The sequence below is a fragment of the Podarcis pityusensis genome (genome assembly GCF_964106645.2).
Source record: "Podarcis pityusensis genome assembly, chromosome: 6".
In the NCBI taxonomy this organism is placed as follows: domain Eukaryota; kingdom Metazoa; phylum Chordata; class Lepidosauria; order Squamata; family Lacertidae; genus Podarcis; species Podarcis pityusensis.
This window is the reverse complement of record NC_138030.1, coordinates 95655658-95677085: the sequence shown is the minus strand read 5'-3', so window position 1 is coordinate 95677085 and position 21428 is coordinate 95655658. Positions and strand designations below refer to the sequence as shown.

Here is a 21428-nt window from a genome sequence, read left to right as displayed (position 1 = left end):
CGTGACCCCCTGGACCAGAGCACGCCAGGCACTCCTGTCTTCCACTGCCTCCCACAGTTTGGTCAAACTCATGCTGGTAGCTTCAAGAACACTGTCCCACCATCTCGTCCTCTGTCATCCCCTTCTCCTTGTGCCCTCCATCTTTCCCAACATCAGGGTCTTTTCCAGGGAGTCTTCTCTTCTCATGAGGTGGCCAAAGTATTGGAGCCTCAGCTTCACAATCTGTCCTTCCAGTGAGCGCTCAGGGCTGATTTCCTTAAGAAGGGAGAGGTTTGTTCTTCTTGCAGTCCATGGGACTCTCAAGAGTCTCCTCCAGCACCATAATTCAAAAGCATCCATTCTTCGGCAATCAGCCTTCTTTATGGTCCAGCTCTCACTTCCATCCATCACTACTGGGAAAACCAGAGCTTTAACTCTACGGACCTTTGTTGGCAAGGTGATGTCTCTGCTTTTTAAGATGCTGTCCAGGTTTGTCATTGCTTTTCTCCCAAGAAGCAGGCTGTGGCGTTTGCCTGTTCATTTAGAAAATGTTTGAACAGGGGGGAGAGATAGGGTTAAAAATATAGACCAATAGGAAAGCCGGAGGCGGAGCCTACCTGTGTATAAAAGGGCTTAGCCCGAGGTTTGAGTTGTTGTTGGGAGTTGTTGGTGGGTAGTTGGTTGGTTTTAGTGGGTTGGCTGGTTGGGAAAGGCAGTTGGAGAAGCAGTTGGTAGGCAGTTGGTAATAGAGAGACAGTTAGGGCCGTGGGTTCTTGAGTGAGGGCAGGTAGAAGAGATAGAGAGGGGGAAATAAGACTAAGAAAGTAAAGAGTAACGTTTGGAATGCCGGAAAAGTTTGTTTGTGTCTGAAATAAAATACACTCTTTTTTATTAATTGAGAACCTGACTGAAGCTGAAGTGATTTTACCGGGGAGGACCTGGTTGGTGGCAGCAGATTAGTGGTGTATGGGTCAATAGTGCGTGAGACGACCGGGGCCATAGTTTGCCAACCCCTGGTTTATTCTGTTATATGAAACAATGGAAATAGCCCTCATGTTGTGAAGACAGAAAGACAGGGATATCTGAGATTATTTAAGTAATTATTTTATTAAATGGCACCTGCGTTCTTCAACACTGTCTTTGACTAAAACAGCCACTAAATGCAAATGAAGTTGCTAGTGTATTTCTTATGTCTTGTAACAGGCCAGTCCGCTTGCTTCAGTGTACCAGTAGAGTGGTGCCTCGCAAGACGAAATTAATTCGTTCCGCGAGTTTTTTCGTCTTGCGGTTTTTTTCGTCTTGCGAAGCTCGGTGTCGGAAAAGCTTTGGAAAAGCTTCAAAAATCACCAAAGTCTTCAAAAACCTCAAAAAAGGCTACCACACCGCGTGCTATGAGTTGCTCCTCGAAGTCAAGTTGCAACTGTATTAACGGTTTTAAGAAAAAGGAAACAAACTTGCAAGACGTTTCCGTCTTGCGAAGCAAGCCCATAGGGAAAATCGTCTTGCGAAGCAACTCAAAAAACCAAAAACCCTTTCGTTTTGCGAGTTTTCCGTCTTGCGAAGCATTCGTCTTGCGAGGTACCACTGTAATCCTGGCCACGCCAGCTGCGAAGTCTGTTCCTGAAAACATGGTACCCTATGCTGCTTATATCGTTGTTCAACTTTGTATAGTATGGAATGGCGTTTCTAGAGGGAGTCAGATATAAAAGCTCAACTAGCTATAATTGTGAAAGACCTGTGTAGTTTAAACCCAGGCCTACTACAAACCGGATCCAGACTAATTTAAATTCCACTTTCAAAGGGTCTACTTTAAGCATGAAAATCTTTGGGTCCAGTTCATAGAGAGAAGGGGCTGGAAGGGAAGAATGGAAAACTCTTCTCCTACTGTTTGTCATCCAAGATAATGGAAATATTCGATAGACTGTTTTTATTTATTTAGTGCATTTATCTTCTGCCCTTCTTCCAAGGATCTCCAAGTGACAGACATGTTCTTCCCCCTGCCATTTACTTTCATAAAAATCCTGTGAGGTAAAAGTTGGACTGAGAGATACCTACTGGCCCAATATTGCCTAGGGAGCTAAGTGGGGATTTGAACATGAGTCCAGATCAACACACCAACCTCTGCAACAAAAGTGGGGAACCTCTATCCTGTGGGTCAGATTTGGTAAGCTAGAACTCTCCATTTTAACTGCAAGGCTGTATTCTCCAAACCACACCCACCTACCCCACAACTGACATAATATGTGATGTTAGATGTGGGGTAGGTGTCATGCCTGTGGCTAGAAAGAAGTCCCTATGCATCAGTTCCTTGGTTCACCCATTTGTCAGTCACCTGGCATCATTATGGAGATCAAGATTTGACCTGCCAGGCCAAAACTGTTGCCCAATCCTGCACTACACCACATTAGCTCTCTTGTTTCAGCTACTGATGAGGATAAACAAAGGGCCCATTACAGCCCCTGTAGTTAATGCTAATCTTTCCCTTGTGCTCATTACTGCAGAGGACCTCAGCATCGGAGGAAGACAAAGAAGAGAAAATCCACACACTTGAAGCAAGACCCAAAAATGTCACAGCAAATGATCTCTGGACAAAAAGGAGCAAGAAGTTCTCTACAACTAACAAGACTCTCCTGAAGTTGGCATCACTTGGTCAGTCTTCCAAGTACAAACTCTTCAGGACAAGTTCAAGAGGGGTTTTATTTGAAGTTGCAATGGGATATGGCATCACGCCTTGAAGGACTGTTTTGAAGGAACAAAACATTATTGTACTGAATAGGAGGTTTTATTCCTTTACATATGGGAAACCGTTGGGGTTATTTAATAAAGGCAAAATCCAAATGCAGTAGACATCAGATTAGTCTACCTGCTCTTGAAGGGTTTGATTTTACCCTTTCTTCTTTACATTTGATACGTTTCATAATTTTCGCAAGAAGCGAGCATACTAGGACCTTGCTAAGTATGTGCCAGGGGTACTGTTGCTGCTACCTTGTGCATCTATCACCTGCCATCATCACAGCGTGTTTAACCAACTATGAGCACGAGAATTAGACATTTAAATAGTGGATCTACCGTAATTTAGTAATGTTGAATAATTTAAATGGGTCTGCTCTGAGTAATTGAATACCACCATTTCATGTGCAAACATGAGCATGGCAAAAACTTTTTTAAGAGCCCCCCCTCCCATGTGCCCTCTATTCTTTTACTTGATCATGGACAACCAATTTGACCCACAAATTGGAGGATCCCCATTTGGTTGCCTGGGATTTGCAGTCATTTCTGTCACAATGCCTGGGTTCCAGTGTCCCTGGAGACGCCAGAGAAGTCCAAGGCAGTTGCAGACGGATAGATGTCTTGCTACAGGCGCCAGGACCCAGACCATCCCTCCCTGCCCCCTCCCCCCTGAACCCCTCCCCCAATCTGCCCCCCTCCCCAAGTATGCCCCCTCCCCCCTGAGATCTTCCCCAAGACATCTCCCTCCCGCCTTCCCCCCTCCTCCCTGAAGTTGCTGAAAATATCCCCCTCCCCTCTTCCCCCCTCCCCGCTCGCCCCTTCCCCCCTCCACGAATATCCCCCCTGAGATCTTCCCCGAAGACATCCCCCTCCCTCCTTCCCCCCTCCCCCTGAGTCCCCCTCAGTCCTTGCCCCCCTCCTCTGCTCCCTCTCCCTTCAGCCCACCCCCGAATATGCCCCCCTGCCCCCTGGAACTCTCCCTAAATATGCCCCTTCCCCCCTGCGGAAGAGTTAAAAATTTGGGGGTTGTATTCATGAGGAATTTAAAAAGATGCTCAAAATCTCTATAGGAAAAAAGCCAGAGGAAGTCACATGGGTGTAGGTAATTTTAATTTTTTGTATGTTTAAGTAGGTTGTTGTTCAATGTTTCTATTATTTTTTCTTGGTATGTAGTGTTAGTGTGTTTTTGTTTGTTTGTATGGAAATAAATGTTTTTTTAAAAAAGAAAAGAAAAAGGACATGCCCAAAGATCAAGGCATTCTGGGAGATGATCTATAATGAAATGAAAAAGGTATTTAAATATACCTTTCTAAAGAAACCAGAGGCCTTTCTCCTGGGCATGGTAGGCCAATTGGTGCCAAAGAAGGATAGAATTTTTTTCATGTATGCCACAACAGCAGCAAGAATACTTATTGCAAAGCACTGGAAGACACAAGATTTACCCACCAGGGAAGAATGGCAGATGAAGCTGATGGACTACATGGAACTGGCGGAAATGACTGGCAGAATCCGAGACCAGGGAGAAGAGTCGGTAGAAGAAGATTGGAAAAAAATTAAAGTATATTTACAGAAATATTGCAAAATTAATGTTAGAAGGATGCTGGAATGAAGCTATATGGCTTTAGCAGAAATGTTGTAAAGAATTAAGTAAAAATAGATTGTTAATGGACCAAAGTGGAAAATTTAAGGTTAGAGTGTCTTAAGTTAAATTTTAGAACGAAAATTGAGAAAGATGGAAAGGACTTGCTGAAATAGCTAATTGAACTAGAATACAAAAAAGGGAGGTGTGAGGAGGTCGATGAAACAAGTATATGAAAGGTAAAGATATGAAAAGGTTGGATGTGTTTTTAAATGTTTTTGTTCTGTTTTTTGTTGTTGCTTTATTGTATTGTTTTCTTTTTTTTTGATGTATTGTAAGGTATTGTTTTGTTTTGTTTAATTCTTTATTGTTCTCTTGCTTTTTCTGTAACTTGTAAACTCTTAATAAATATCTTTTTTTTAAAAAAAAAAGAAATTTAACAAAAAACAGCCAAAACCAATAGGGACTCAGGCATCTTGTTTTAATAATAGCACTTTGGGGGGGGGGGGCAAAAAAACAAGTCTGTTTCTACAATACAAAAGAAAAAGGGAAAGTTTAAACAGTAGTACCCAGTTGCATCAAAGGTGTGTAAAATAATCCCTGATAACGGAATCTAGAAGCAAACTCATCCCCTCAGAAGCCTCCCATTTGGGCACCTCAAGGGAGACGTGAAAGAGCCCCAGAGGGCAGCCCGGGGGCTTCTGCACCGTCTCAGGCGGCTTTCGGGGAGCAAGTGTCAAGTGGGTGGGGTGACGGGTATGGGGCCTTCAGCTGCCACGAATTCACCCCCAAGCGGCCTCTGGCTGAGGAGAATTCTGCCCCTCAGGCCTGGAGGTCAGGCATTGGCATGCTCCGAGAAGCTTCCAGAGACCGCAAGCAGCCTGATCCTTTTGGGCCTGACCCAAGAGTCCGTTCCTTATCCCGGGGATGGCGGACCCCCCCCCCCCACTGGAGAAAGGCACCCTCTAGGCAGAACAGCGGTCAGAGAGGAACTAAGGAAATTGATGTATGGGAAAAGGAAGTATTTTAGGAGTAGCTTAAGTTGTGTGGTTGCTTTGTTTATGTATTGACCTGCCCTTTCATGGCACATTTCTGTCCTGAAAGACACCCAATTTGGTTTTAAGCTACATCTTCAGCCCTTTGAGGACACTGGTACTGACTATACAGAGTGCCAAATTTGGAATACTTTGGGGGGGAAACTTCACCAATAACATCTCTCAGTGAGAGTTCATGTGCATCATTCTAGACTACTTTCAAAGAGAGCTTTGGGCTCCTTTATGAGAAGGAAAAGATGTATCTGGTCTTTATTTCTCTTTCCTTGTTATATTTATTGTAAAGAACAATTCAGATTGCATTCATTAATGAGGCTAAAGCACACCGACAAATGTCAATTTTCCGCACACAGTTTTAATACTGTTTGGTTGGGAAGCTTTGGGGAGTTTGTACAAATCTAAGGGAAGAAAAGAACGTAAGTCTACTTCTCTGAGCACCAGAAATAGTTAGGAGCACAGCTGGAAAAGAAAAGGAAACAATGGCTAATTCTCAGCAGGTGCTTCATAGATTAAAGTCATTGTGTATTTTTATTTTTTAAACTGCTTGTGCAGTTTTCTGGTTTTGTGCCAATTCAGGGGCTTAAAAGAAAATAATAATACATATGTGGCTATGCTCCAGAGCGCTGAACAAGTTAGTAGCATGACTGGAGAAGAAATGGAAGCAGTGGTGGGTGAGGAAAGGGGAGCAGCAGAAAGTGGCAGGTGACCCACCCAACCAAAGGGATATCAGCTTCGCCCAAGGCACGACCCATAACAGCAACAATCGGGGTGCGGGGGGTGGAAGAAAGACAAGGACAGGAAGAAATACCACAGAATAATTGCTATCCCCAGGAAGGAGGAGGATATAGTTTGAGTTCCTCACTTGCAATTGTTATAAATCATTTAATGTGTCAACACACAAATAGACCTTATTAATATTGCAGTTGTTTTATAAGGGATTATTATTATTATTATTATTATTATGACCAGAATGTTAGTTGAATAAGATTTTGGAATGGGGAATAAAGAAAACCATCAAATCTAGCACACGGGGCCCCACTTTATCTAAATTATATAATTGAATATTTGAATGATTGGTATGAATAATTGTATTGTATATTGGTATTGTTATAATGAGACCATTATCGGTCTGCAAATGAAAACTTATAAAAAATTATTATTTTTAAAAAATCTCCAATGAAAATAGGGACATCCTACCATACCCTCCAACATTTCTCCAGTGAAAATAGGGACACCGTAGGGAAAAGTGGGACATTCAGAGATCAAATCAGAAACTGGGACGGCTTCTCTAAATCAGGGATGTCCTTGGAAAATAGGGACACTTGGGGGGTCTGCAGCCGCTGTGTCCAGTTGTTTAAACTTGTGAACGTTTTTGTGGTGTATTATGATCTACTGTATGTTTTGGTTTTTTGTATGAGAGAGCAGTCTAAAACCATTCTGAATAATTTCCACCCTCCCTCCCCCACAGGTGGGCGGGGTTTGCAGCACCAAGCTGGGGGGGGCTCACCTGGGCAGGTGCCTCCCACCTGCTTGGGCTGGCCTTTGCCCCTCCCTGGGCCAGAAGGGGGTGGGGCTAAGACCAAGGAAAAGAGGCGGACCCCTTTGCCCAAGCCTCACTTGGTTTTCCTCCTTCTGAAGGAAGGTGAGGACAGGTGACCCCACCTGGGCCCGAAGTCACCCCCCCCCCACCAAAGCAGGCTCAAAGCTTCTCAAAACTTTTCAAAATCATTTTCTCAGCAGCTAAGCATCAGAAACATTCCGCTCTGCTGTAACAAAGGTAGAGAACAGTCCATTGTTTCTCAGGCCTTTCTCATGTCTTCTGGCCTTGCTAAAGAACCACATTGCAACTTACTTTCTGTCCGGGAACCATGCCAGAACAAGAGAATGAAACATATCTGAACATGCTGAAAACCCCTTGGCTTCTCACCCCCCCCCTTTCCTGGGAAGGGTGCCAAGAGTCCACAATAGTCCCAAGACAGCTTTCTGTTCATGCTCAGAGGAACTCCTGAGGGAACTGGAAAGGGGTATATATGCTTGTGCACATGATTGTGAACTCGTGCATGCTTTTTGTGACTTATCACACTTGCTCCTTCTACCAGTTCATGGATGGTAGAAATAAAAGCCATTTCTCCGAAACTATTCCTTGAGTGTCTGTTGACCGCCCCCATGCGACGTCACAGCCAGTACAGCGCCCGCCACAGTGGGGAGTGTCGGGGCGCACAATGCGCCTCCTCCCCTCGTTAGTATCCGCCCCGGAGCCGCGGCAAAGGTGTAAAAGAGCCACATGCGGCTCCGGAGCCGCGGGTTGCAGACCCCTGGTTTAGTGTGTGGGCCCACAAATAAATAGCAGCTAATAATAAAAGTGCAATGAGGCTATTCACTCACCAGAGGAGCCATGGGGGGCGGTGTTGTCTTCGGTGACCACTGGCCAAACACGATCAAAAGTGATAAACTTGCCATGGAAGGCAGAATCTAGAGCCAAAGGATGCTAGAAAAGAGCTAAGTCCTCCCTTAGCGTTGGGGGGAGGGGGGGAGAGACAGGGTCAGTCCCTGAAACCTCCTTGGGGGAGAAATGCACATTCAGCCATTATTATTCTTTTGGCTCTCTTTTCTTTTCATATCTCCCCAATGTGGAAATTAATACTGTTATTAATTAATTACTGCACATTCAGCCATTATTATTCTTTTGCTAGAAAAATGCAATCTGTGCTGCTGATAGAAGTACAGTGGTACCTCGGGTTACATACGCTTCAGGTTACAGACTCCGCTAACCCAGAAATAGTGCTTCAGGTTAAGAACTTTGCTTTAGTCCACCAGTTTCATCTGCCATTCCTCCAGTGTGGGAAGCTCTTGTGTCTTCCAATACTTTGCGATGAGTATTCTTGCTGCTGTTGTTGCGTACATAAAGAAAGTTCTATCCTTTTTTAACACCGTTTGGCCGACTATGCCCAGGAGAAAGGCCTCTGGTTTCTTGAGAAACTGGCGGAAATGACTGGCAGAATCCGTGACCAGGGAGAAGAGTCGGCGGAGGAAGATTGGAAGAAATTCAAAGACTATCTGCAGAAACATTGCAAAATTAAAGAATGTTAGAGTGATGTTGGATTGAAAATAAGTGGCTTCCAGCTGTACAGGATTTAAACTTATATATAGATCAAGATTAAGGATTAGGATTAAAAAAAGTTAAAGGAAATGGAAATTTGGTTTTTAAGAGGTAAAATTTAATGTTATTTTATATTAAGATTAAAGATTGGGATTAAAAAAGAGGGAAAGAAATTGCTGGACAAATAATTTGAACTGGAATACAAAAGAGGGAGGTATGAGGAGGTCCAGAAAATAAGTAAATTTAAAAATGGAGATGAAAAGGTGGTATTGTTTTTAATTGTTTTCTTTTCTGTCTTTTGTTTTTTGTTGTTTTTTTTTTGGATTATGTATTGTGTATTTTTGAATTGTGTATTTCTTTTTTTTTGTTTTTAATTTTTTATTGGTGTGTTCTTTTTATTGGAAACTTTAATAAATATCATTAAAAAAAAAAAAGAACTTTCCTTTAGGATGAGAACAAAAATTGGGCTCTGGCGGCACGGCAGCTGCAGGAGGCCCCATTAGTTAAAGTGGTGCTTCAGGTTAAGAACAGTTTCAGGTTAAGTACGGACCTCCGGAACAAATTAAGTACTTAACCCGAGGTACCACTGTAGTACAACTCATGCAACACATTGGCGACTAATATACACACAGTAATTATCAAAGTGATTATATATTCTTTATCAATCTTCTGAGAAAAATACAAAACCTTATGCAAAGCCACAGAGACTTGCGAACTACCCAACCTAAGATGAACTTATATGTGATTTCAATGGATTTTCCAAGTGCTTAACTCAGTCTTTTGTTTCTATCTTTTTAGGTAAGATCATGAAGATACCAACAAAAGGTAAGTTCGGTGTTTTTCACAATACCGAGAGATGCTAGTGAAGTTGTAGATGGATGTTAATGAAGTTGTAGACAGGGTGCCGGCGTTTTGCACCTGTTTCGCCCTGGCGGTCCAAGTAATCAAGAGGCTGCTGTTCGCCCCCAATGGGGCCCTTTTACTGGGGCTTTCAGGTAGCACACTCCCAAGGTAGTTTTCCGGGCTTCTTCAGTGGTCTAATCTCAAAGCCTTGATACATATATTGATATTCACTAATAATAATTAAAACCAAATTTTATCAGAAATAACTTAATGCTCTTCTAAATAATCAATTAAATCAAAAATACATATCCATTATACATGAAATCAGACTTACTACAAAAAATTATACAAATATACTTACATTTCATAGAGAATACTATTTCTTGGCTTAAGCTTTAGAGAGTGATTTGCTTAACAAGGTTACCCTGTTTGGGTCTGGATATAAATACACTCTTTCATTACTGATTGCTCAACAGGTGTTTAACGTTAGTGAAAAATGAGGAGGTATAGGAGAGGATGAAGGAAAGGATGAGGTAGATGCTGACAATACTTACATCACATGTGTTTCACATACAGCTATCAGTGCCCATAACTATGGTCAAATAAACACAGAGATCAAATTCAGAATTCAATCCCACCAGCTGTAATGTTTTGAACAAAAATATTAATCTTATTTCTTGTTGCCTCAAAACTTTTTTGATGTCTTGTTTGCTGTATCTGCTGTATTTTCTGGTTTGCTGTATTTTTTCCTCTTTTATTGGTTTTGGGATGGAGACTATTTTGGAGTGGGTCCAGGTTTTGGGGATGGGCCCCCCTTTCATGATGTCATTGAATAGGCGGGTCATGTAGGGCATCAGGGGTTCTTTGAATTTCCTATACAATTCTGCTGTGAAGGCATCTGGGCCTGGGGCTTTGTGTGGTTTCAAGTTTTTGAGGACCATAACTATTTCCTCTGGGGTGATAGGGCTGTCCATGAATTCTTGTTCCTCATCAGTTAAGATAGGCATGGTCAGTCCTGCTAGAAATTTTCTGATTTCCTCTTCAGGTAGGTTATGAGAGGTGTATAGGTTGGAGCAAAATTCTGCAAATTCTGAGGTTATTTCTTTGGGGGAGAATGTTATGTTGCCGTCTTTTTTGGTGATGCAGTGTATTCTTGTTTTGAGTGCTTTCTTCCTACATCTAGTACTGTCATACCTCGGGTTGAAGTAGCTTCGGAATGAATATTTTCGGGTTGCGCTCTGCGGCAACCCTGAAGTAATGGAGCGCGTTACTTCCAGGATTCGCCGCTCGCGCATGCGCAGATGCTCAAAATGATGTCACGCACGTGCGCGGAAGCAACAAATCGCGGCATGCGCAGATGCAGGTTGCGTTCGCTTCAGGATGCGAACAGGGCTCCGGAACGGATCCTGTTCGCATCCAAAGGTACCACTGTAGTCTGGAGTTTTCCCCTCTGTATTCATAGAAGCGTTGTTTAGGGTATATAATGCTGATCATTGTTTTGTTGATTTCTGGGGAGTCTAGGTCTCTTCTTTTTTGTTCTATAAGTTGAAGGAGTTTTTTAGCTCCTGTTTATTTGTAGCGTGATGAGAGGGCAGTGATGTCTTGTTCTATTTTGCTAATTTTTGAGGTGGTTTGTTTTTTAAGGAAAACTTTCTCTTTTATGCAAGCTCCTCTGGTGACCGCTTTCATTGTGTCCAATAGGAGGGGGGTTGTTATATTGTCTACATTATTTTCCTTGAAGGAGTTTTGGAGAGTTTTTGTGAGACTCTAATTTGTTTGTTTGTGGTTAGGATGGGACTGAAGGACCATGATGAGGTGGTTTGTGTTCCCTCTCCTATTTTAACAGTGACTTCTACTGGGGCGTGATCTGTGATTTTTATGTTACCTATGTTTGTTGATTCCACTGAGGGGATCAGACCCTGTGTGAGCAGAATGTTGTCCAGTCTGGACACTGTACCATGGCGTCCGGATTGGAACGTATAGCTGGTGTCTCACGGGTTTTGCTCACCCCAAATGTCGTAAAGACCAGTTTTTTAACATTTTTAGTAACTTGTAAGAGTCCCTAGCTGTTGGGGGTTTCCTTCGGAGGAAGGTTGCCCATGGGGTTGTAAGGTGGATGTTTTTCAGGGATATGCCTCTCATATTTAGGTTGAGGTCACCTCCTAGGATTGCTTCCCCTTCAGAGAAGGAGAGGAACTAGTTTAGTGTCTTCTAGAAGAATTCTAGTTGTTTTGTGTTTGGGGCATATATGGAGCCGATTGTTTAATTTTGCCATCTAGTGTCCCTTTAGCGAAAATGAATCTGCCTTTTTTCCCCTTTAGGTCTGGGGTGATGTATTTATGATGCATACCATCCTCCTAGCTCTCCTGTACCTGCTTCTGCTGAACCCGCTTCTCCTGAACCTGCTTCTGAAGCTGCTTCAGCTGAATCTGCTTCGTCTCAACTGCCTTAACTGCTTTGCTTCTGAAGCATTGCACTGGAATTCTCTGGCGTCTCCATGGACACTGGAACCCAGGCATTATGACACAAATGGCTGCAAATCCCAGGTAACCAAACAGGGATCCTCCAATTTGTGGGTCAAAGTAAACCTCCCCAGCGGTCTGTTTAACTTTGGCCCACAAGGCCATTTTTCCACCGTCACACTCACCTGGTCTATGGGAGATGAACTGGGCAGGAGTTTTGGATCCATCTTCAGTTAGCTGCATAGACTCAGTATCCACTCACTGTGTGCTTTCTCCAACTCCACTGATTCCCTCAGATTTGGGGGCATTTGGGGACAGCACTCCACTGGTTTCTTTTCCTCGGCCTTCATTGGTTAATTAGTTGAAATGTCAGTTTGCTCAGAGCCCCCCCTGTAGCATTCTTCCACATGCCCCCACCTCTCCCACCTGCCCTCCAAGTCTGGCAAGAGAGAGAGGGGTGTGCAGAAGCGGTTTTTTCAGAACCGAACACAACAGAACCAGTAGATGCTGCCACCACTTCCTTATCTTAGGACAGCCCAGAAGAATAACCTAAGGAAGGGGATTACTCTTCAGCATTACTGGCCTGCCCCACCCTGTAACACTTTTCGTGACACAGGCAGAAATTCAACCGGTTTGGTAGGTGACTAAGTGGTCAGGCGTTAGACTTACCCAGCAGAAGGCACAAAAGACAAAACCAGAAAAAAAATCCTTTCCCCAAAATTTATTTAAAAAACATTATTATTCAAACTTAAAAGTTGGCACATCTCTTACAAGTTTCATACAGCAAAATAAAAACATTGTTTAACATCACTAACTAAAACATACTCACAACGAGAACAAAGGAGACTTAGAATAGTTCGTAAGGTTCTTGGCTGATTCCGCATTCCAGGACATCAGGCAGGCACTCTACATCACAAAGATTGTGCATATGAATGTAGAGATGCTGGCAAGATGGTTAGCCTGGCATGATGGGCAGCTGCAAGTTGCAAACTCAGTTCCCTAAGATTTTATCCCTTGGGACCCCACGGGTATTCGAACTCAAGGACCAATCAGTTCTTCTGATTAATTAAGAATCGCCAATGATTACACAGAAGGGCGATAACTCAAGCTTGTTAGAGGAGTTTGATGGCTCTATTCACACAGAAACAACATCTTAGATAACCAGGTGTTAAGGCACACAAATCAACTAAAAAGCCTCCTTCCTGCAGATGGAGGAGATAACTTATTCACACTTTCAGAGCCAAGAAGTCTACGGTTAAAGAAACAGATACACATTCCCCATAATTCTCTAGTCTTTGGTTCTCCCACAATGCCTTTCCTTAGCTTGACCAAAGTTTGTCTTGCTCAGATTTCTTAACATCACTCCACCCCCACTCCACCCCCTTTTAAATCCTTTCCCCCCTGGGTGCGAAAGGAGAGAAAGAGGGGGGCTATCTCAGCAAGAAGTCCCATTCCTTTCAAAGGGAAGCAAAACAACGACCCCAGCTTCAAGGCTCTCTGTGCCTACTGGTGGAACTAAAGCCTTTTGCCTTCCATCCCTGGCAATCCCCCAGAATGGCTCCTTTATGCCCCCTCACTGCTAGCAGGGCAGCCAGAGCAAGAGACCCTCTACCTTCAAGAGAGGGTCTCCAGAGCAGGTCTCCCTCTTTGCAGGTGAACATCCCTCTCCTGATAGGCTGGAGGAACCTGTTATGGAAAAATCTAGGTGCGAGGCTGCTCAGTCACCAGCTTGTCGGGCAGAGCCCGCAGGTCCCTGCGGAATAAAGGAAGGAGTCCAGCCACCAACCGGAGCAAATAGCTGTAGACCAAAGTTTATTGTGCAACAGGTTCAAAGAGGAATTTTGAACCCCGAGGATGTGGTGACAATGACTTTTAAAACTTTCCCACCATATCCCAGAATACAGTTTGTACAGCATCATTGATACATCATTGCTACATCACTGACATGTCACAAAAGGGGGGGGGTTAGACAGGGGTTACACTGGTTTAACCTTGGCAAACATGTCGAGACAAGTCCTTGGAACAAGATTAGCATAAGCAGACATGTCAGGGCAAGACCCAGGTATAAGATTAGCATAGGCAAACACCTCTGAAGTCCCACCACCCAAAGTACCATATTTTTCACGCCATAAGGCGCACCGGACTATAGGGCGCACCTAGTTTTTGGGGGGGAAATAAGGGGGGATTTATTTCCTCCCCCCCAGCCCCAAAGAGCAAAGAAGCCAAGACAGCGAGCGGGATCCATCCCACTGGCTGTGCTGGCTTCCTCTTTAGCCGTGTGCAACCTCTCCAGCCGGGAGAGGCTGTACGCGGCTTTGGCAGAAGCCAAGACAGCGAGCGGGATGGATCCCACTCACTGTATTGGCTTCGTTTTTAGCTGCAGTGCTGGGGCGGGGGAAGCCCGAGCTTCCCCCGACCCCAGAACAGGTCCGGGAGCGGCGGCAAGGTTGTACGCAGCCTTGCAGCCGCTTCCGGAGCTTGCGGATAGCTGCCTGAAGCCCAGGGAGCGCAGCGGGAGTTGGCGCTGCACTCCCTGGGCTTCAGGCTGCTATCTGCAAGCCTTTGGAGCACAGGGGGAACTCCTGCTGCCCTCCGAAGGCGGGCGGATAGCTGCCTGAAGCCTGGAGAACGAGAGGGGTCGGTGTGCACCGACCCCTCTCGCTCTCCAGGCTTCAGCGAAAGCAACGCAAAGCCTCCGGAGCATGGAGGGAGCGCTCCCTCTGCGCTTCGGAGGCTTCCCGTTGCTATCGCTGAAGCCAAGGAGCCTGCATTCGCTCCATAGGATGCACACACATTTCCACTTCATTTTTGGAGGGGGAAAAGTGCGTCCTATAGAGCGAAAAATACGGTACAATAGAACTTCCTTTGCATGTCTGTACCCCTGGCAAGTCTGGTGATGGGATTAGGCTGTCCTTGGCCAACAACCAGCTCAGCAATTGCCACCTCTGGGCACTTCCTGGGGTAGGAGGTGTGTATACATGCCCTCACGCTTGTGGAGGTGGCAGGGGAAACAGTCATTTTTCCAAGGGCAAAATAGTGTTGAAATGGAGGAAACTGGCAAAGGAGTTGATTTTTTATGATTGTTAAAGCTAGGTAACTTCCCTGAGCTGTCAAGTCGAAAGGATACATTTATGTATAATATGGGTAACATTTAACAACTTTAAAGGTGTGCCCCCCCTGTAATTTCCATTACAAACCAGATGCTACCTATTTTAAGGCCCGCCCTATTCTTCCGACTGTAAATGGTTCTAACTTATTTCAAGGTTGCATTTTTATATTGTTGTAACCTCCCCTCGGACCGCGTGGTGAAGGAAATAAATTTCACAAAGCTTGCCAAAATATACAAGTCAAAATCCAATCTTTGTTGGAAATGTAAGGAGGCGGAGGGTACTGTGATGCACTCATGGTGGGGCTGCGGAAGAGTTAAAAAATTGGGGGGTTGCATTCATGAGGAATTTAAAAGGATGCTCAAAATCTCTATAGGGAAAAAACCCAGAGGCTTATTTATTGAGTATACTGTTCAAGGATGTACCACAAGACAGGAAAACACTATTTTTATACGCTGCTGCTGCAGCAAGGCTCCTACTAGTAGCAAAGAACTGGAAAGGAAATCACATCCACACAAAAGAAGATTGGTTAAACAAATTAACAGAATTCATCGAAATGGCAAAACTAACCGCATCACTAAGATATCAAACAAACCAGAATTTAAGGCAACAATGGAAATGGTTTGAACACTATACAAGCAAACACTGCTCCAAAAACAACACGTTGATCTGTTTAGATTAAGTTTGTAAAGTTTTGATTTAGAAAAAACAATAGTTGTCAGATGGTAATGGTGGTTGCTCGTGAGTAACCAGTCAGGACTCGGACCTGTCTTTTACAGGTTTTATTTTGGTGCAAAACTATTTACAGTGCAGAGCCACAAGTTCATGTCTGCCTCAATCGCTAGCAGAATCCGGGAGTGGTTGTTTCCGGGTCCTCCCCCAACATAATAGCTTAGTCACCCCCAGCCTTTTCCTTCTTTCTTTGCGTTTTACACCTCTGCGCAGGGTGGGCGACGGAAGAGGCGCGCTTCCCTCCTGGCCGGCTTGATCAGGAGTGGTGCTGAGGCTCCCAGCAGCACCCTCTGGTCCCTTCCCCTCTTGAGGTGTGGCTTTCCGCACCGCAGGAAGAAGAACTGCTTTGCAAGATTTTCGGCGGTTCCCTCTAACCCAACTGCCCCTCAGCTTCCCTTCCCTGTTCCGATGGCAGTCCCCTGAAAATAGTAAAACAAGAGGTTTAAGTATGAGAGATAAAAATTGCAATGTGAATAACAAAATTATAGGCTAAGTGAGGACAAGCACTGGTGGAAGGAAGTCACATGGGTGTAGGTAATTTTAATTTTTTTGTATGTTTAAGTAGGTTGTTGTTCAATGTTTCTGTTTCTATAATACAATCCCATTCTTTTCAGTTCAGGCAACTCCCCATTTACATGGGGGTTATGTTCTTAGGCACCACACATTTAAGTGAAATTGCATAAATTGGGAACACCATTGGAAAAGCCTGCAAACACCCTCCAAACCTCTGGAAACCATCAAAAAAGCATTTAGAAAACAAACAAAAAAGCTACCAAACCCTTCCACAGTTGCTCCCTCCAAGCCTCCTTGCTCAAACTCCAAGTCTCCACAGGCCTCAAAGGTTGGTGCTAAGGCTCCTGGGATTGCCAGATACTATTTTCACTTTTTTATGATCTTTTAGGGCTGTTTTGCCCCTTTTTGTGCTATTTCAGCATTCGCGGCAATGCGCGCAATCACACATGGCTCAAATGCACGTAAATGTGGAGTTGCCTATCACTTTCCCAAGAACAATAAATTCACTTAAAAAGAAGAAGAACTGGATTTGTTGTGCCAGGGGTCCCTAGTTCTTGGGGGTTTCCTTCGGAGGAAGGTTTGACTTTCTTCAGATTGTTTTATTGATGTTTCAATATTCTGTAAACCGCTCTGAGATTTTTCTTAAAAATATAAAATGGTATAGAAATGAAATAAATTATTATTATTATTATTATTATTATTATTATTATTATCACTCATACCTAAATGTTGATTTCAGTGGGTCTGAGTAGTTAGACAGCGCTGCAAGAGGACACTGCACAACACCCCGAAACCCATTTCCAACACTTGAAAAATTGCCCACCCTCTGCCAAACGAATGACAAAGATCACCAGCAAGACATACACTGTCCTGGCTTTGTTCTCTGCGAAGACCCGGAGCAAGAAGTCCCCTTCCTTGTTGGGTTCAAAGGTGGAAGGCACCATGATATACTCCCCCGGTGGCAGCTTGAAGCGGGTGCTGACCTCGCGCAGGTTGATGAACTGCTCGGATCGCGCCCGTGAGGAGTTTGACAGGAAGAAGCTGTGTTTCAGGTGTACGGAGGTCTGCCCCCTGAACTGCCAGAGAGGAGAAGACATGAGTTGAGCAAGCGCTTCACCTGTCAAACCCTCCTCTTGGAACAAGGGCCACAGCTCAGTGGAACAGCTCCTGCCTTGCAGGCACAAAGGTCCCAGGATCAAATCACGGCAGCTCTGGCAGACAGCAGCTTTCAACGTCCCTGTTCAAATTGGCCCTTTCTTTACCGTATTTTTTGCTCCATTGGACGCAGTTTTTCCCCTCCAAAAATTGAGGGGAACTGTGTGTGCGTCCTATGGAGCGAATGCAGGCTTGTGCCATAGAGAGGCTGGTGCTGGCATGGAGAGGCTGCACAGGGCTATGACTTCTTTAGCCCTGCGCAGCCTCTCCTGGCAGGGAGGGATTGCGCGAGGCTAAAGAGGAAGCCAAAGCAGCCAGCGGGATCCATCCCGCTTGCTGCCTTGGCTTGTTCCATAGCCGCGCACAACCCCTCTGGCAGGGAGAGGTTGTGCGCAGCCTGTACACTGCTCTTTGGGGCTGGGGGGGGGGGAGATTTTTTTTATTGATTTCCCCATCTAAAAACTAGGTGCGCCCTATGGTCCAGTGCGCCCTATGGTGCGAAAAATACGGTATATCAAGGACTGGAACCTTCCTTTCTTTTTGGAGGAAGGACTGTGGCTCAGCAGCCAGAGCACCTGCTTCTCACATCAAAGGTTCTAATTTCAACCCTCAGCAGCTCCTGATAGGCTTGTCTGAAAACCTGGAGAGCTGCTGCCAGTCAGTGTAGACAATGCTTAGATAGATGGATCAACGCTCTAACACTGTAGAAGTCCTCTATACCCAATTAAATTATCCCTTTATTCAGAAATAATGAGGACTGGAATCTTCCTTCCAAGCACTTGCCTTGACTGCAAAAGGTTCCTGCTTCAGTCCCTGCCAGTTCCAGATAGGGTGGGAAAGACTCCTGGCCTGGAACCCTGGACAGTCGCTGCTGGTCAGCGTAGTCAACATTGAGCTTGGGATAAAGCAGTTTGCCACACCCCTACTTATTTTGTTCTTTATGATGAGGACTAGAATCTTAGGTTTTTTTCCTTTTTAGCAGAAGGTCCACAGCTCAGCAGTGGAGAGCATGCTTTGCATGCAGAAGGCCTGGGTTCAATCCTGGCAACTGCAGACAGTGGTGGGAAAGACTGAAGCCCTGGAGAGCCACTGGCAGCAGGGGCGAAGGAAGGCTAACCGGCACCAAGGGTGGGGGGGCAGGGCAAACCGCCTGGCAGTGCATGCACAGCGCCGCAACGTACAGCACATGCGGCGCAGGGCGGTTTGCCAACGGCACTGCTTGAGCACCGTACGGACGACTGTGGGATCCCACTGCAGCCGCAAACGGAGGATCCTCCGCACGTGGCTGTGGTGGCACAATGGCCGGGGGCGGGAGGGTGAGCCCTCCGCAGGGTGCCTTCTTGTCACCCCCCTCAGAGATGGCACCCGGGGTGACCCGCCCCCCCGCCTCCCTCCTCCGCCACTGACTGGCAGACAATACAGACTCTCCTGGCCTGGCTCCTGGTCCTATCTTCTTACAGGACAGTAGACGCTCTTGCAGGGGCTTCCCATAGTTACAGGAGTTGCTCTTTTGCATACATACCTCAGGAGGCACCTGCAGGAGACAAAAGGAAGAGAGGAAGCGAATTCCCAAAGAAGGCAGAGGAAGGGCTCCAGATCCTGAGGGGCAGCTCTGCAAAGCCCTTGCCCGGTACCTCGTAGAGGGCCAAGCTGATGGTCTCCATGTTCTTGCCCAACCGCCTCTTCCGCCGCTGGTGCTTCTGCATCAGAGACAGGAGGAAACTGCCGCCTGGCTCCCTCCTGTCCTGGTCGTGGTCCATCTCTTCCAAGCAGATTTTGAACTGGGGGTTAATCCAGAATGTTGCTGAAGGAGAAAGAAAGGAAGGAAGGAAGGAAGGAAGGAAGGAAGGAAGGAGACTGTGGGGTACAAGGGTTCTGGGGAGATGGCAGTCAAATTCAACTAATGCATATTCTCATGAGTTAATAAGTTTAGGGGCAAATGGACACAGAGCTGTATTGCTAGATGGGCAGACTCAGAGCATGCAAATAGTAGAGAGCGCTCTGTGTGAGGTCATTTCCTGTTTCCAGTAGCAGGAAGAAACGAGAAATATAAGTCTGTCTTCTTCCTGCCACTCTCTTTCTCCAATATGTAATGAATGGACATATGGCTGTCCTTCATCCAGCTCAGGCTCACACCTGAAGCTAGTTATGCTGTAAAATGTAAATATTTTACCTGCATAGGTTTTTTTTAATAACAATTTTTATTAATTTTTCAGTTTTACATCTCAAAATAAACATTTTACATAATACCGTCCCTCCTTCCCCTTTCATGGTTCATTTTACTTATCTATCATTCCTGCATATTTTAATCTAATCGTTTCTCCATTTTACATCCTTTAAATATTTACCATACTGTTGAATTTATCTAAATGCTAAAAGCATTTTCAGTTGCACACAATTATTTTCTAAATATTCAGCAAAAAAAATCCACTCCTCTTTGAATAAAGGGTCTTCTTAACTCATTGCAGATCATTTCCCAATAGCCTTTAACCTTTTTACAGGTCCACCACATGTGAAAAAACATTCCTTCCGTTTCTCTGTGTTTCCAACACAGATCTGATCCAACTTTGTACATCTTGACCAACCTACTTGGGGCTAAATACTATCTATGCATCATTTTTATATAATTCTCTTTCAAAGTATAGCATGCAGTAAATTTCAAATTATTCTTCCAGTTTCTCCCAGACTTCCAGACTTCTCCCAGAAGTCTATGTTATGCCTTATATCCATTGCCCAGTGTGTCGCTGAAGTTTTGACTAACTCGTCTTTCATTTCCCATTCTAATAATAAGTTATACATTTTTGACAATAATTTATCCTTATTCCATAATAATTCTCTTTCAAACTGTGAGCTTCGATCCGGAAACCCATTTTTAAAATCTAATTTAAACATACAGTATCATATATTTGATGATACTATAACCAATCCTTACTTCTTCCATTGCATAGTTCTACGCTGCCTTTGCTGTGAGCCAATCCAAGACTATTCAGTAAGTAGACACTATTTTTAAGCTTACTTTACAAGTTGTTGCCTGTTTCTCTGTTATGCGGGCTAACAAAGAGGAAGCCAGCTTATTTCATAAGCTGGAATTTCTCAAAAGGGAAGGCTTTGCAGACTAATTTTCAAAGCTTCTGTTTTCGCTGCCAAGGATGGGATTTTAAAACTTAAACAAAAACAAAAACACCACAGGAGACTGGAGGGGCGAATTGTAATTAAGATATCCTCTCCTACCTACTAAAACCCATCCCACACGACTCACATCACGTGTCATGTGAGCTACCTGGGTAGTTTATGCAGCCGCCAGCCATGCTCCCCCCACTGACAGGTTCTGTTGCAGAGTGCCATTTTTCACTTCTGGAACTTGCACAACTTCAGTGCGTCTGGCGTGAGGTTGCAAATCTCAAGGCGGGAGAACTCCTGAAGGATGTCTTGTAAGGACATCCTAGGAGAAGGAGACAGGTCGTGAATTCAGATCATGCACTCGCTCATTGGTGACATGCAGGCATCTTTAGAAATGTGATCCCTAAGACAAATGGAAAGGGAGGGAGGGAGAAGAAACCCTGAGGCGGGTGTGTTTCCTGCAGCTATCGGGAGTTTCCCATCGATGACCGTGACCTGACAGTTTCAAAACAGCCAAGCCAGAAAGAAAACAGCCAGACAGGAATTGTAGGAAGGCCAGAGAGAGTGAGGGAGTCACGTAGTCGTATGATCAGAGGGCTCTGCGGCTGCTGCTTCACAATGAGGACACAGCCGGAAAGGCTCCAATGTCCTTTCAAAATTGTACTTCTTGTCGTAACAGAAAACGAGTCATGCTGATAAAACACAGAAAAATAAACGACAGGCCAGCAGGGAAACAGCAACCAGAAATTGCATGAAAATCTTTGCCTTCCAAGTTATTCTGTCTACCTGAAGAAAACAGAAAAACTGCTCCCCCACCCGTTTCCAACATATAAATTTGAGCAACTTTTTTTCTTTGGGATGGGTGGTATCTTGGGCGTAGCCAAGATTTATGTGGGGGGTGGGGGTGGGGGGGGGCAAGACATGCACCTGTCATCACCCTCTGTCTGACTCTGTCTAGCAGATTTGGAATGAAATGTCTCAGCAGCCGTCATTTTAAATTACTTTCTTTTGATCCCAAGTGCTCATAAAAATCTGTCAAAATCCTTCTACAAATTT

General features: G+C 44.8%; 3 long non-coding RNA genes across 4 annotated transcripts; 2 read left to right on the top strand and 1 right to left on the bottom strand.

The window, feature by feature from the left end:
• The first annotated feature begins 1185 nt into the window (after positions 1–1185).
• LOC308480651 lies at positions 1186–2932 on the top strand. The gene is made up of 3 exons (XR_013988189.1): positions 1186–1200; positions 1558–1610; positions 2481–2932. It is a non-coding gene; the product is annotated as an uncharacterized lncRNA (long non-coding RNA).
• Positions 2933–3609: 677 nt separating this feature from the next.
• On the top strand, positions 3610–20535 carry LOC308480676. Of its 2 annotated transcripts, none has more exons than XR_013988218.1 (3): positions 3610–3811; positions 9239–9265; positions 20201–20535. It is a non-coding gene; the product is annotated as an uncharacterized lncRNA (long non-coding RNA). The 2 variants fall into 2 exon arrangements; XR_013988219.1 differs by lacking the exon at positions 20201–20535 and adding an exon at positions 11605–11737.
• On the bottom strand, positions 5674–20586 carry LOC308480641. The gene is made up of 8 exons (XR_013988172.1): positions 20533–20586; positions 18775–19056; positions 16962–17173; positions 14943–16003; positions 11656–13431; positions 9838–9875; positions 7726–7850; positions 5674–5799 (listed from the first exon to the last, which is right to left on the bottom strand). It is a non-coding gene; the product is annotated as an uncharacterized lncRNA (long non-coding RNA).
• Between the last annotated feature and the right edge of the window lie 842 nt (positions 20587–21428).